Source organism: Dermacentor albipictus, chromosome 7, assembly GCF_038994185.2.
Source record: "Dermacentor albipictus isolate Rhodes 1998 colony chromosome 7, USDA_Dalb.pri_finalv2, whole genome shotgun sequence".
NCBI lineage: Eukaryota > Metazoa > Arthropoda > Arachnida > Ixodida > Ixodidae > Dermacentor > Dermacentor albipictus.
Genome location: NC_091827.1, coordinates 142650369 through 142662403, shown reverse-complemented (window position 1 = coordinate 142662403; position 12035 = coordinate 142650369). Strand labels below are relative to the sequence as shown.

General features: G+C 49.6%; 1 long non-coding RNA gene across 3 annotated transcripts; it reads right to left on the bottom strand.

Annotated features, from left to right (window-relative positions):
• Window positions 1-1991: 1991 nt before the first annotated feature.
• Window positions 1992-11355, bottom strand: LOC139047306 (uncharacterized). 3 transcript variants are annotated; one of them, XR_011507084.1, is made up of 4 exons: window positions 10910-11349; window positions 10089-10433; window positions 9662-9957; window positions 1992-2093 (listed from the first exon to the last, which is right to left on the bottom strand). It is a non-coding gene; the product is annotated as an uncharacterized lncRNA (long non-coding RNA). The 3 variants fall into 3 exon arrangements; XR_011507083.1 differs by having other exon boundaries at window positions 9662-10433; window positions 10910-11355; XR_011507085.1 differs by having other exon boundaries at window positions 9662-10433; window positions 11229-11348.
• Window positions 11356-12035: the final 680 nt, after the last annotated feature.

Below are 12035 nucleotides of genomic sequence, written 5' to 3'. Positions count from 1 at the left end.
CATACCTATTCTGGAGCCTTTTCTTGAGCTTTTCTAAAACATTAAGCTCAGCGTGTACACTTTATCACAGCATAATTATTACATGTGATATAAAACATTGTATTGTGCAGTTTCTCCAACTCTTCGTGAAGGCATCTATCCATACATTAAACAGGAATAGGCTCAATGTTGACATATCTCCACAGTAGGATCTCCAGGACCTCGTACTGTCACAATGCATCACAGACATTATTTAAGTGAACTCCAGAAGTGAAGCTCTTCGTTAACATTGGCTAAAATTGTATTTTTATATAGCAAAGTGATCATGCATAAATCTGTATGTCATGACAGAACACTTTGTTTCTCACGGACTTTAGTTTACAATTGTTTTCAAGATCAGGAAAATTGTGCAGTGTGCTAGTTGGTTCAACATACTTAACACTGTTGTGCGGAGTGACGAAGGGACAGGACTTGAGCGAGAAAACAATAGACACCTGAGCACAAACTATCAACTTGTGATTATCACAAGGCAATGATTCTGCTGAAAAGTAGGAACCAAAGGAAAAGACAAGTCGTGGAAGCATACAACCTCAAGGTGGACCCACAGGGCTCATGTGTCAGCCCGCCGTCTATTTCACTCAGCAATAAAGAGATTAGCATAATCACCGACAATAGAGGGTGTAGGTAGACCGGGAAGAGGACTCCTGTGCATGCGTGTAGGCTTTATGTACGCTTCACTTGCAGAAAAATAAACCAGTTCATAGTTTGCGCTCAGGTGTCATGTGTTGTTTTCTCGCTCAAATCCTGACCCTTCATCGCTCTGCGTAACAGTGTTAAGTTTTCAGGTTGTTCACTATGTGATGTAGGAAGGGTAAAATTGATGGGAAATCCCAATATTCTCGGGCATATCGCGAAAAATATGGCCCAGGTCAAGTGTCATTTTAGGCTTCACTGTCCCCTTATATAGGGCAAATAGTAATAGTTTGAATTCTATGGACGCTGGTTGCTTTTTCTGACTTAACCTAGGCAGTGCTCAGCTCTCAGTTGAAAGGAACAGGTAAACAGGAGGACTTGCCACATAAGCAGAAGGTAGCACTCCAGACTTAAGCTTAATATACTGCGTGCTTCCACAGCCCTAGGGGGCTAGTCTGTAAGTGTTGACTAAGTGGACTGTCCATTCCAGTACACGCTGAATGAATAGAGCACGAGAGCCCATGGTGATGATTGTCACTTGCTCTACCAGCTTATAGCTCTACCTAATCAATGTGTGCTGAAACAGTCCACTTAGTGGATCCTTACAGAATCCTTCCCTAGACTGATGTTTATGTTGGTAGGTTGCAAGTATTGCACTTTCTTTCCTTTGATGTGGGCAGTTCCCACATATGGATGCAATTTAACATATTGTATTCATATTGCCTTTGGTCTATACATATCTAATTCATGCTTATAACCAGGCCTACAAGCTCTTGTCCTGCATATTTATATAGCCTTCTCATTGGAGAATGGAGTCATTTTCCATTATACCCTCAAGCACTTGAAGTAGACACTGCAATAACCCCAAGGGAGGGGGGACAGTAACGCAAAAACCTTACTGGGCTTGTGGTGCTGCTGAAGGATGCACACATACCATTTATGCTAAAATTCCCAGCAGACATTCCAAAGTTTGTACGAGTTCGACTTTAGCTGGCTAAACTGAATGATTCATATTGAAGGCAATTCTTGCAACATTTGGTCAAACTGAATGAAACTGGACAGCACAATTAGCTGTGTTCATCTACCATTTATACGACTGCTGCCCCGAGCATTTTGCCTGTTACTTTGCCTTTCGTTTCTGTACTATCAAGTTCAAGTACACATGTACTTTATCACTGTACAAGTAGAATGGCTTCAAGGCTTTTCCTGGGCATTCAACAGTCACTATTTATTCCTATAAACCTTCCTGCATGTGAAGGCAAAAGAAACTTATTAATTCATGCTGGAAGTATAAAAAGACAGGTATTTGCACAGAAAATGTTTATTTTGAGCACCAAGGTTCTTGCTGATGTAGATATGGTGCTGGCTCCCTCCTTGCCCGAAGCATGTGCTTGCTGTACACAGCACCAGATGATGGCTTCCTAGGTCAAAAGATCAAAGTGAAATAAGAGGCATTTTGTTTTAGCCCCGGAAAGAAAAAGCAGGATTGAGACATTAACATGTACAAAAAATACTTGCCTAAAGAAAAATTAATACACAAGCAAATTCACTAAAGAGGTTCACTTTCAAGAGCGAAAGTATGGTTACGATGAAAATTACAAGGAAGCTTCACTGCTCATTGAGGTTTCGGTTCAGTACGTAGTTGTTGAGCCACGAGGGTTAGCATGCTACATCTTGCATATTATGTTTTGTAGAACAATATTGCACTTTGAACAATGTAGTGCCTATTTAAATGAACTGACAAGGAACGCTGAAACTCCAGGCTAGTTTGGTCTGCACAAGATATGATACAGACACTGTACTGCATTCATTTAGTGTTTTTGTCACTGATCTCGTGCACAAAGGTCATTCACACCTATCCTACATGAAATGCAGTTACTTCTTTGAAGCTTCATCTAGTCCTTGAATTTGCTGCATGCTTATGTCTAAGGGAGTTCGTTTGGTTCCTGTTAATGTAGTACATCTTAGCAACTGTTATCAAATGCCCATAGTGTTCCCTTGCATGTACAAAACATTTTTGGCCCTTTCAATGCACAATACTCATTACATTTGACACTTGGGACTCGTGCAAGGCGCCATTTAGTATTATATGCTTGTCCACATCTGATAATACTTTCATAGCTGGGTCATTCCCATGCCAAATGCCTTGGTTATTACTGTGACCATCTCACACTTTTCCTTTAGAATCTTCTTGTCCACTTTTAAGGAAGCACCCCACGACACAATGTCTCCATCCTAGTGGTGCTAGGGAGTTAACTTATGTGCTAGTTGTAGCAGATGACGTCAACTGAAGGCCACTGAAGATAAAACTCTCTGCGACAATTCCTTTTACACAAAAAATGCAAACAATACAGAATAGTCAAAATGTAGTTATCTGGCAAGACTGGCTGCATCCATCATCTTTGTTTGGCGCAATTCTGAGGTGGCTCCATGTTACAAGACGCTTGGCGATTATTGCCATGTGACTGTTTGGGACTCTATAAAACACAAGAATTGCCTTACTCCGGCCTTTCTCTTTGTGCAGCGGCCAAGGTTATTATTCGTCCAATCGCACCGTGTCCTGTTCGTGTGTCCATAGACTAAATTCTTCACCACATTGTTTTTGCGGTATTTCGTGAGTGACCCATGAACTCATCTTGGGGTGGGACTACTTATCTTTGGCGTTTGCTTCTATCTCTTGTCATCAGCGCCTCACACAACTGGATGATGCCACTGGCAATTCTCTTCCTAACCACGAAGAATGCATTCGTCTCGTCACCTCTTCCGATTACGTTCTTTGGCCACCTAGAGAAAAGATTATAGGTGTCAACTCCTGTAACATTGTGGATGGCGGCGTATTCATTCTACCCTATGACCATACCCTATCTCGAGCAATTCTGATTACCCCTGGCCTTATTCGCTTCTCTGAGGGGTCTGCATTGCTTACTGCAATAAACCAAATCGAACCCCAACTGTTGCCTCGTGGATCAACTGTCACTTGAGCTGTTGACACTCATGTCGTTGCAATTGTCACGAAGACAGCTCAGTGTGTTCTTGCGTCTGTTACCGTGCGCTGAACAAAATCGTGCGCAAAGATGTTCACCCTGTGTCACGGATGGATGATGCACTAGATTCACTCCACGGTGCTGAGTATTTTTCTAGCCTTGACTTTAGACCAGGCTACTGGCAAATACCGATGTCCAAATCCGACAAAGCAAAAACGACATTTGCTACCCCTGATGGGCTCTACGAGTTCAGTGCGATGCCTTTTGGACTCTGCAATGTGCCTGCCACATTCGAACGCATGATCGATAAGTCTTGTGTGGCTTGAAATGGAAAACCTGTCTGTGCTATCTCGACGACATTGTGTTTTCAACCATGTTCTCACAACATTTGCAACATCTTGATGAAGTCCTTGCCTGTCTTGCAAATGCTGGTTTGCAGCTCAACACACGCACACGCGCACGCGCACACACACACACACACACACACACACACACACACACACACACACACACACACACACACACACACACACACACACACACACAAATGCAGTTTGGCCAGCAAGGCCATCAAAGTTCTGGGGCACATAGTCTGCAAAGAAGGTATTCGTCCGGACCCCGAGAAGCTTACTGCCATCCTCGAATTTTGTGTCCACTGCGTCAAAAAGACATGCACAGTTTTCTTGGACTTGCTTCTTCCGGCACTTCATATGCAACTTCGCTACACTTACGTCTCCGCTCCATCAACTCCTCCCCAGTAATGCACCCTTTGTTTCGTCCGACGAATGTGAACATGCTTTCCTGCTTTTGCAACATGCCCTGACGTCAGACCCAGTACTGCGCCACTTTGATCCAACCGCGCCCACCATCTTTCACACCGACGCTAGCAGTCAGTCCCGGTGCCATTCTACTACAATGCGACAACACATTCCGCGAACGAGTAATTGCTTAGGCTAGTCGTGCACTAACCAGTGCAGAAAATTACTACACCATAACCAAGCAGGAGTGCTTTGCTGTTGGGCCGTGCTAAAATTTCACCCATGTCTTCATGGCCGCCATTTCACAGTTGTTACCGACCATAACACACTGTGCTGGCTTTCATCGCTAAAGAATTTATCAGGTCACCTGGGTTGCTGTGTGCTTCACCTACAGGAGTACGATTTCAATGTCACCTACAGGGCTGCAAAGAAGCATCAAGACACCAATGCTCTCTCTTGCTACCCTCTGCCGAATCATGACGATTCACCATAACCTCTCCGCGATTGTGTACGTCCTGAGTCCTCTTCATCGGCTTTACCCATTGTAGCCCTCGAATGGCTAAGACACAACAGCCCATCTGTCCTTGTGTCCCACTAACGCATCGACCCATACTGCTGAACTATTCTCCAACGCATGGAAGATTCTTCGTCACCTCCAAACGCCTGACTTCGTCGACAACTTAATCAATTCAAGCTGCACAATGGGGTTTTACATCGCAACATTTATCACATCGATGGCAACAAATGGGTCCCGGTCATACCATGTTCTCTGCAATGTGAGGTGCTTGAAGCCTTTCACGATCATGCGACGACTGGTCCTCTAGGCTACACAAGACTTACAACAGAATATGAAGTTGCTGCTCCTGGCCTGGCCCATCTTCAGACGTTGCGAAGTATGTTGCACCCTGCGTTCATTGTCAAAGCAAACCCAACAGCTCCTTCTGGCTCTTTACAACCTCTGCCTTGTCCCGCTTCGCCTTTTGAAGTAGCTGGAATAGACTTGTACGGTCCTCTTCCCATGACCTCACATGGAAATCGTTGGATTGCAACGGCCATAGACCATCCAACACGCTATGCGGAGACAGCATCTCTACCATCCTGGACTGCTGCTGAAGTCGCCGATTTCTTTCTACAGAACATTATCTTACACCGCAGCGCTCCGCGCGTTCTCCTCAGTGACCGCAGCAGTCTTCCTCTCTTCTATCCTTACCGAAGTTCTGTGCGCCTCTAACACAATTCGCAAGACGACTTCCTGTTACCATCCGCAGACCAACAGCTTGATGATTGCGATGTACAGTCACGTGCAATATGAATTGCAACACCGGTGCCCGTGGTCGAAGGGGTTCCAAGGCTGTACGGCTGTGCAGACACATGGTAAGTTCCAGACCGAAACACAGCTTCAATTAGTGGTGTCTATTAAACTGCTATTTCGAATGTCAGAGCTGCTGCGCAGCCGTGGAGCCCCTTCAACAACGAACAAGAGTGTTGCAAGTCATATTGCATGCGACTGTACATCTACCCTGGCCACACGAACGGGGATGCAATCCTGTCGTTCATGACACTCGCCTATAACATGGCTACGCAACGTACCACTGGATTTTAACATTTTTTCTTCATCTATGGCTGTTCACCAAGTTTCATTCTTGATGTATCATTCCTTTCGACTCCTGTACCCCCTTCAGTTCCTTTCTTGGAACAGTTTGTGTCTCGCCTCGCCCCGCTTAACACCGACGTCTCCCAGGACGCTCGCAAGTTTCGTTACGACTCGACCCACTGTGCTGTAACTTTTTCTCCTGGTGACAAAGTTCTTTGGACTCCTGTGTGCGTTCCTGGCTTATGCAAAAAATTTTGCAACACTTCTTGCTTATGCAACACTTCTTGAATGTCCACACCACCGTATCGTCGGGCAGCGAGCACAATCTGCGACACCCATGTGGCCACAGTGACGAGAGGCGGCCTGCACAGCTGGCCGGTTGGGGTCATCAGGTTGTCGCCGGCCATCCACTGATTATATTGTTCACGGACAGGGTCTTTAACAGGCTTGTTGAGCACGACGTCCAGTGGCTGAAGTGTTGACGTCATGCCTCCCGGAATGACGGCGAGTTCCGTCCTCCCGTCGCGGAGTGCCAGCTTCAATCCTGCGGTCAAGTGCCCGCGAAAGGCATCCAAGACGAGCATGCTCGGACACCGCAAGAGTGCCCCTGGTTGCCGATTCCAGACGGTCTTAATCCAATTGAGCATGAGGGCCTCGTCCATATAGCCCTTTTCATTCACGCGAACGACATCCCGTGGGAAAGCCTCTTTCGGCAGCGTCTTCCTCTTGAATATTATGTATGGGGGCAGCTTTCTGCCATCTGCAGTACACGCGAGCATCACCGTGAATGCTTGTTCCCCGTAGAAAGAAGCTCGACTTCTTTTGTGCCGCGTTCGCACACTGTGGTGAGCGACGGCATGTCGAACCACACCGGCATTTCATCAGCGTTGCCGATCTGTACCAACATGTAGCCATGCTGCTGCCGGAGACGGATAACATAGCGCTGGAATTCAACCAACTTGTCCTCGTATGCCTCTGGCTGCTTCTGCCAGATTGATTTGCGCTGTTGAAGTGCGAATCCCTTGCGTTGCATGAAGCGACGAACCCAATAAATGGAGCCCTTGAATTGTTCCTTGGGCAGTCCGGATTCTCGGGCGATCTCAATAGCTTTGATGCAGATGAGTTCTGCTGTGACTGGCAAAGATCTGGCACGATGCTCGCGGACAAAATCCGCCACCTTGTCTTTGAGCTCCGGGTGCACTGCGCCATAGAATAAAGAACTTCGTCAGAATAAAGAACCGCGCAGCGCCCGCGAGTTGGGCCGCGTCGGTCACCAAGGGGGCGATAACAATGTGGATGCCGAAAGGTCTGCGCTCCTACATGCTGCCAGACGACTATTCATGCTGTGCCAAGGGCCGGTATGTAAGTCAAGGGGTGAACTTTTAGTAATATTTTTGGGAAAAAACCTCAACCTATATTCCGCACTATACGGTACTCGCACTGCTGGAGACATATGCCGTGGTCGAGAACCTACGGCTTCCCGACTACTCGGGTGCCACCACCTGTGCCACACGCAGTTGCACTGCGGCACCCTGCCTAGATGGAGTCCATAAGCCAGGAAAGCCACGCACGGCAATCTATGTCCGCAGCACCCTGGCGCGTGCTGTTCTACCTGTTACTGACATCGCCGGTGGCCCCTTGGAGTCATGCGCTGTTGTGGTACGCCTTGGCAGCCAGGACACGGCTGTGGCGAGCATCTGCATCTGTCCAGGAAAGCCGTGGGATCTCTCCAGCCTCATCCAGCTGGCTGTTCACCTTGGTGGGCATGCAGTCCTGTGCAGTGACTTCAACGCACACCACACGGATTGGGGAAGCCGCAGCTGCACCCGCTGAGGCAAAGGCCTCACAGATGCCATGAGCTGAGCTGGCCTGCTGACCTCGGAACACCAGGGAGCCCACCTACGTCTACCGCAGAGCTCGCACGGCCATTAGACAGTTTTAGTATAGCGTACGCTATTCCATTGCGTACGCTAAAAAATAGCGGGTCGTCACTGCGCATGCGCTGACCACTAAACGAAATAGCGGGTATAGCGGGCGTACGCAACGCAAACGAGTTAGCGTTAGCGTTTTTGCGGGGCTTGCGGAGTTTGCGGGAAACATGGCGGCGATCCCGGCTGCCCGCTTTGAATTGAATTTGGCGTTGCTTTTGTAAAATGCACTTCGTTCGTAGCAAATAACTGTGTAAACGGCTTTCGCTTAGTCTCAGGCCGCTTCGACGACAGAGTATTATGGACAACTTCGTGGTGTTTTCGAGATCGCTTCTCGTTTCAAACGAGTCGAAGCCTAACCAAAGAAACGTTCTAGATGTCAGCGCCACCTATTGCTACAGGCGCGAAATAGCCGCAACGACGGTATACGGCCTCAGAGATCTGAAGATATCGTCGGCCAACTAAAATTGTAGAAAACGTGCGCTGCTTAGCGTACGCTATTTTATAGCGTATAGCGTACGCTATAGTTGCGTACGCTAAACTAAAACTGTCTATTGACCTCTCCCTCAACACTGAGCAGTGCTCCTACTCCTGGGCCACAACTTCGGACAAATGGGGGTCTGACCACTTCCCTATTGTGATCAGCCCCAGGTCTGGGAGAAGGCCTATACATATCAAGAACTTACGTCACAGACTGGTCCCTGTTCCGGAAGCACTGCAGCAAGTTGGACGATGGCCGTGACTTCCTGAGCGCCATCGTGGATTGTGCTCAGGCTGCCACCGTTCAGTGCTCTACCCAACCAGATACCCCCGCTCCGGACCTCCACCTGCTCAACATTCGTGCCTCCAGGCGCCGTATGGAGCGTGGAGCAATCCGGACGGGCAAGGCAGAGCATTGGACCGAGTACAGACGTGCAGATGCCCGCTGCAGACGCCAAGCCCGGCGCAGGAGGAGCCTCTGCTCTGCCATCGAGGGCAGGTCCAGGGGACCCCTGGCTTGGAGACTGCTCAAATCCCTCACCAGCAGGAGATGAAGCCTACAACCTGTCCTCGCCGTGGCCATCACGCTGAGCATCAGCGAAGAGGCCCTTGCGGAGCTCCTCGCCAACCAGTTTGCGCTGGCTGTACCACGCACTGCAGCCATCCTGAAGGTAGGGCAGCCTTCCATCAGCCTGCCTAGCTGCCTGCACAACCACCACACAGGGTCTTCGCTTCTGTAAATGGCCTGTCATCCAGTCTTGGGAGCCTGGCCTCACAGTACAACGGCCCAGAAAGCAGTCTGAGCGCTTTTTCGCTGCCTGAGGGCAACAGACTTGAGTGCCCGACTATAGACATCCTACACTTAAGTTCTCTCTCTTCCTCTTTCACTCCCCATTCCCCTCCCCACGTGTAGGGTAGCAAACTGGACTCAGCCTGGTTAACCTCCCTGCCTTTCCGTCTTCCCTTCTCTCTCACCACCCAGGGTGGCCATCGAGCCAGGTTATGGCTATCTACCAGGATCCGCTGACGCTGCACGAGCTCCAAGCATCGCAGTGCACCAGGAGCCCAGTGCACCAGGAACCCAAATGCTTCGCGACCTGGCCGCCAGCGAGCAGCTGCACCTGCTTGACTGCTTAAACATCTGGCAGTCAGGGCAGGTGCCGGAGTCATGGCGCACAGCCTACGTGGCCCCCATCCTGAAGGCCGGCTGAAAAACGTGAGCTCCTATCGGCCAGTCTCACTCACCTCTGCTGCTTGCAAGCTGATGGAGGCCATTGCTTTCTGGCCGATGAGCAGATAGGCTTCCGGCGGAGCTGATGCAGTGCGGACTCCATCGTGGACGTGGTCTCCACGCTGGAAGAGGCCAAGGCCTGCGGTGACGCCGTGCTCCTGGTGCTTATCGGCATGAAGGGGGCCTTTGACGGCCTGCCCTATCCAGTCGTTCAGCAGGCCCTGGACCTATTTGGTAGAGGGCGTCCCACAAGGATCAGTGGTGAGCCCTTTCCTGTTCAACCTGGCCCGACTGCCTGCTGTCCTGCAGACTGACCCCCACAACCACGTGAATACCTCCATCAACGCGGACCACATCGCCCTATGTGTGCGAAATCCACCACACAGCCACAGCAGTGCGCGCTCGGCTCTGCAAAGAGCCCTCGACACCGCCGCTGCTTACCTGAGCTGCATTGGCCTTGCCATCTCGGCAAGGAAGACGGAGGCCATGCTGCTCCACCCAAGAGCAACCGCCCGCTGCACAGCTGCAACTGGAAGGCGACCTTGAAGCCCGGCAGTGACGTACCCGGGGCTACACGTTCATCACCGGCTGACCTGGCTGCCTGCTGTCAAGACCCTGCATGTCCAGGTCCTCCGGGTCCACAAGGCAGTCTCCCAGCTTGTTGCCCGAGGACAGAGCTGCACCACTAGGTGGGCTCTGCGGCTGTACCATGCAGTAGCCACCTCACGCCTGCGGTACGTCCTCCCACTCGTGGCACTACCACGTGCCCGTCTCAAGAAGCTGGAGCTGCAGCATAGGGCCGAGATTAGGTTCTGCCTGGGCGCTCCCTGCAGCTCTGAAATCGCTGCAACCTTGGCCGAGGCAGGAGCATGGTCCCCATCACTCCTGTCACAGCCCACATTCTACAATCAGCCACAGCTGTGCACATCGCTGAATGACACTGCGTTCAGGAATATCGGTCACATACCGACCGCACACACAACCCCCATCACATCTGCACTGAGCATTACGCTGCGGAGAAAGCTTATCAGTGAATGGCTACTGACAGCGCAGCGAAATTTTGGTTCTAAAGCAATTTTTCCCGACCGTGCAATGAGGCCGCAATGCGAGACCGCAACGAGGCCGCAATTTGGTGACTTTATTCACTACCCTACCGCCCTTAGCCGGCAGATCTGAACCATGCATCAGGAATGTGCATTTCCATTGGGGAACAATAGAAACTCTTATTTAGGCTAAACAAGCGCGCATACGTACGTACTTACATGCCGCACTCGGGACATCTGCCATTCAAATATTCTGCCATGTAGCAGCACCGTAACCAAGTAATGTTACTGTTACGTGCTTCTGACAAAGACTCAAATAACTCTGAAGGAGCGCAGTTCCGTGTAATATACGTTCTCTGCATTAGGACACTGTAGCACTGGCTGGCCGGTGTGGCGGTCCCTGCAATGCATCACAAAAGCTCGTGAGGAACCTGGCTATAAAGTATCATCACAGAACACCTATATATGGCATCATGCAGTCGAAAGATTAGCTACGCGTAGTAGATGCACATCAAACGCAAAGACGAAGTATACTTACGAGAAGCAAAAGCCCGAAAAATAAGCGATCCACCGCTTCGTGCACTCCGAGCCTGCCATATGCCATATTATGCCGCCAAAAAGGCCGAATGTGACATCACGGACGTGAAAAAACAAAAACCGGATGTGGCGTCCCGGACGTGACGTTTGGGTGAACCTAACGCTTGCGCTACGTTCACCGGGTGAACGCAGACACTTTCCATAATATGGCATATGGCAGGCTCGGAGTGCACGAAGCGGTGGATCTCTTATTTTTCGGGGTTTTGCTTCTCGTAAGTATACTTCGTCTTTGCGTTTGATGTGCATCTACTACGCGTAGCTAATCTTTCGACTGCATGATGCCATATACAGGTGTTCTGTGATGATACTTAATAGCCAGGTTCCTCACGAGCTTTTGTGATGCATTCCAGGGACCGCCACACCGGCCAGCCAGTGCTACAGTGTCGTAATGCAGAGAACGTATATTACACGGAACTGCGCTCCTTCAGAGTTATTTAGAGTCTTTGTCAGAAGCACGTAACAGTAACATTACTTGGTTACGGTGCTGCTACATGGCAGAATATTTGAATGGCAGATGTCCCGAGTGCGGCATGTAAGTACGTACGTACGCGCGCTTGTTTAGCCTAAATAAGAGTTTCTATTGTTCCCCAATGGAAATGCACATTCCTGATGCACGGTTAAGATCTGCCGGCTAAGGGCGGTAGTGAATAAAGTCACCAAATTGCGGCCTCGTTGCGGTCTCGCATTGCGGCCTCATTGCACGGTCGGGAAAAATTGCTTTAGAACCAAAATTTCGCAGCGCTGTCAG